Here is a 4,458-nt window from a genome sequence, read left to right on the forward strand (position 1 = left end):
ATTTATGAAACTGATCTATTGACCAAAAGCCAGTTCCTGAATTGGGCAAATAAGGTAACTGCCGTACTACAAGTGTATGAGCCAGCACATCAAAAACAAAGGATGTGGGGATGCAACTGTATTTCACAAAACAAGGCACTTTTGAAAACTCTGTTTGAAAACAATATTTATACATACTAGATACACAAGGTGACTTCCCTTGGAAGAAGGAAGAGGAAAGTTGTTCCCTCTGCTGTGTGCATGTACTTTGTACTAGAAGACACTACCCCCTAAGCAACAGGTGTTTAGATGGATTTCTGAACTGTCTAAATGTTGGGAAGTAATAGCAGGCACAAAACCACAGTGAGAGTGTGTGGTTTTTCATTAAAGGGAACCTCCACTCCCAAATAAAAATATCAGGAAATCTCAGGATCCCCTCTTTTAATAATTATTTTCAGCATACCATCACCCCCTATAACTGACTTGTTTTAGTTGCCTTGTTGTGAAACTTTGGTTTAGGATAAAAACTACTTTTAAAGGCAATTTAGATTACATTTATTTGTGACACCATTTCTTCTGGTTTAGACTGACTTAAACTTTTGCAAGAATGGAAATTGTCTTAGAATAATAATTAATGCTTTCACATCTTCAAATAATTTGATGCAGACATGTATATGAACAATAACTAAATTTGATTTTGCTTGTCTGTCATCTGTATTCACATTTCAATTTCCCAATATCATAGCACTGTATTGGAATTTCCATTTTTTGTATTTACACTGTTTTTTTTTTACTGTAGTTTAAATTATTTCACTTTTCAAAAGATATGCACTAAAATTGCCACATACAAAACCACATAATAAGAAATCACACCAGGAGACTAAATTCTAAAGTTATACAATATATTACCATGAGACAAAACTCCAACAATGATTTCAAAGCTACAATGTGTAATGTATGGTCAGCCCTTATCTTTGGTTAAAAACTGTCAAGTCATACACTGTATATCTTGTGCTTGCTTAGTGCTACATGTCACAATGATCCCACAAAACTTGGAGAGAAAAACAGTTAATATAATTATTACTTCAAGTTACTACCCAAACTGAAGCAAAAAGCCAAGGCTTATTAGCTTGACTTGAGCCATTCCATTGACACCCGACTGTTAGTAATTTCATCACTGCAACACATTATTGTGAGGGCATTTATGTTTTTCCTGGTTTTACAGTAGCTGAAAGTTTTGCATTTAAATCTCTATGAGCTGCTTATTTGTGAAGATCTGTTTCTGCATCTTGCCAGGAGCCCATGAGCTGGAAGAGGTTCACTTTCAACAATTGTTGGAAAAATGATTCTGGGATCATCAGGTTCCAGACAGACTTCACGAGTGATTAAATAGTCGTCGTCATCAATGCAGACTTAAACATTTTGTCCATCAGCATCCAAATATATCCACAATCTTTGGAAACCTTTAATATCCTCACGTCCCAAGATTTTGTTCTCTGGTTGCATTTTCTTGCAATGATGGTGTCAGCATGATCCTCAGTGGTGGAAAATGAAAAGCCATTATGATACCAGTAATTCCAATCAAGGATACTCAACTTTTTCCTTGCTCTGTAAACTTGTTCCCTAGAAAAAAGGTTATGGGCCAGTAAATATGAAAAGACAGGAAAATTATTAATAATTACTATCAACAGTAATCACTAGTTTAATGCAATATTCCATTAGTGTTACATTCAGCAGATGAACCTAGGCCAGGACAGTGATTGACTGCCCAGGGTCTGTGATTGTTCATTTGAGGTGACCCTCTATGCAATAATTCCTTTTGTAAGCCAAACAGTTCTGCCAGTTGGTACCAATAGCAAACATTGACTAAACAACAACCCATGAGTTACTGAACTACTAGTGCCAACCTGCAGTGTCCTTTAAAGTTTTCAACAATGAACATACCCATACTTCATCACAACATATCTCTTCATTTACAGTATAATAACTATCATCATACTGCTGTGCTCATCATTGTTGATAATGATGTATAAAACTTGCGTGAAGGGAATTCTCATTGACATGTGTACATCAGAGACATACTGTTTGCACATTCCAAAGGACCAGTATGCCAAAAGTGATGCGTGCTAACATAAATAGTTTTACCAGGTGGTTTCTGTTTGACTAAAATGAACACAACTTACTGTTTATTTATTATTATTTAATTATTATTATTATTATTATTTGTAAAATATATCAACTGCTTGATAGAGTATTAGTTGCATAGTGTATTTCAAAATACTTGATCAAAAATGTTACCTGTACTCTGTGCAGAAAGATAGCTCAATGAATGGCAAATGAATGTACCGGTAAATTGGCTTTCAAATGATGCGAAATAAACTGAGCAGATTGATCTATCATGCTTGACCCTATTCTAATCAGAAAAAAAATAGAACAAAAAAAAAGTTCAGCCCTTCTTTTTTACCAAACAAAAATTCTCATCTACCGTGGGCTTCAACAGCTAAATCGAGACGCTTCCTGCCACGTTTCAAAGCTGAAGCCAATAATTTGCTCCTTGTGCGTCCCTACACTGAAAGCCATAATTCCATGATATGGCTACTGAACTGACGGATAAAAAACTCGAATAGCAAAATAAAACGCACACTAAGCTGACGACAAAGGATCATAGTGCTAAAGGGAAACCAATAATCAGTGTAAATATTATAACCCCATTCTTCGTCTCACCTGTGAAGGCCGTGTCAGTGGAATCCACGCACATACACTTTATTTTCTTCCAGCTTTCCTGGACATCTTTCGCTATATAAAGCTTTCGATGTGCCTTCTCTCATCTGCTATTACTTGTTTCCTTGTTTGTTTGGATGCAAGGCGACTACGAGGTGTAAGAACCTTTCGACCTGAGCCCCTTCGCCTGATCCGGCTTTCATGGACATGAATTATATCTACGGATCCCAAAAACTAACACAGTATGGCATCAAAGTCCTTCGTATATTACCAGACTGAAGTTTAGAAATGTTATTACAACATGGGCACGTCTCACTGTGTCGATTAAACAGGATTTCTGTCATTGATACTGGCTTTGAAAAAAGAACCGTCAGTTCAAAAATCAAACAGCCGCACATGCGCAATAGAGTGCCACAGGCCCTTTAAGCACACCCTTGTGGATATGTTGCATAATCGTGGACTTTGCACAGAGCATGGGTTTTCCCCACATCAGTTGTGGATTTCTGGCATTTTGCAACATCACTCATCCAGTTACTCTGGTGTGAGAGGCAATGACAGTATGCCTGCTGATCTGGTTATGTATGGAGATGACCCAAATGCACCCTTACCACAAGGGGATGATAATGATTTATCCGGAGTAGAGGTGGCTCCAATCTCTTTACATGTTCCAGATCATGTACTTGCGGTGTTGCATGAAACATTCCATCCAAAGGAAGAAGATGAAAACCAAGGAATGAATGTTTTTATTCAAGTCAGGCAATTTTTAATTCTTTATTTTGGTTCTACAGTGTAAACAGTTCAAATCATGACACATTGAAACAGACATTGGATTGTGAAGGTTATGCACGTAGAATTATTTGTCCTGACTGAGTGCACTGTTGAGTGTAATAACTTACTGGTACATGTAAGTGGATATCTGGGTGATGCTGGCTCCTGAAAGTTACATGTTTGAGTAACAGATTTCAGTAGAGCAATTGGCAGCATACTTGTGTGTTCTTTGTTGAGTCAAAGGGAATACGGGTAAAGCTGACTCCTGAATTTCACCTGAGATTGAATTCAGTTGAGAATTGCAACTTTCTTGATGCTTAACGTCGACTCGTGTCATGCAAATTATTGTTGTCTTAAAATGTACTGGTAAAGTTGTCTCCTGTAAGGTACAAAACAGTAGCTTACATACCTGTTGGTTATCAGTCTATAACTAATCCTGAGTCAAGTTTTTGAATCGATGAAACCCACTAGTAGTCTAAGTGTTAATATTTGGATTGCTCACACCTCATGTGAAATCAGTTTTGAAAGACTTTACCTTGCAAGTTGACAAGTCATGTTTTGAAATCAATGTTGAATGTTAATGTATAAATAGCCAACCTAAGACTACTTAACAATTATTCGCCGAAGGCGAAGTGATTCGCGGATAATCACTGAGCCTGAGGCGAATAACTGTTTTAGTATAAATACAAAGGTGATTATTTCAAAAAAGAGAAAAAAAAAACTATTTCAACGCGAAATCATCTTCACTTACAGTGGCAAAACGACTACTGGCAGCCATTTTGTCCGTCAAGGTGATTATCGTCTGATAATCCGAGATAGCGAGCCAATGAGAGCGCGTGATTTTGTATAATCACCTGTGTATTTATACCAATAGGTAATACTCTCTGTTACAAGACACTGGACAAAATAATGCATTTGATCATATTTGGCTTTAAGACAAATATGAGACAAATCTGCTGTTATATTTGCGCTGGTTGTGATGACAACAAA

The sequence above is a fragment of the Montipora foliosa genome, chromosome 3, assembly GCF_036669935.1.
Source record: "Montipora foliosa isolate CH-2021 chromosome 3, ASM3666993v2, whole genome shotgun sequence".
NCBI lineage: Eukaryota > Metazoa > Cnidaria > Anthozoa > Scleractinia > Acroporidae > Montipora > Montipora foliosa.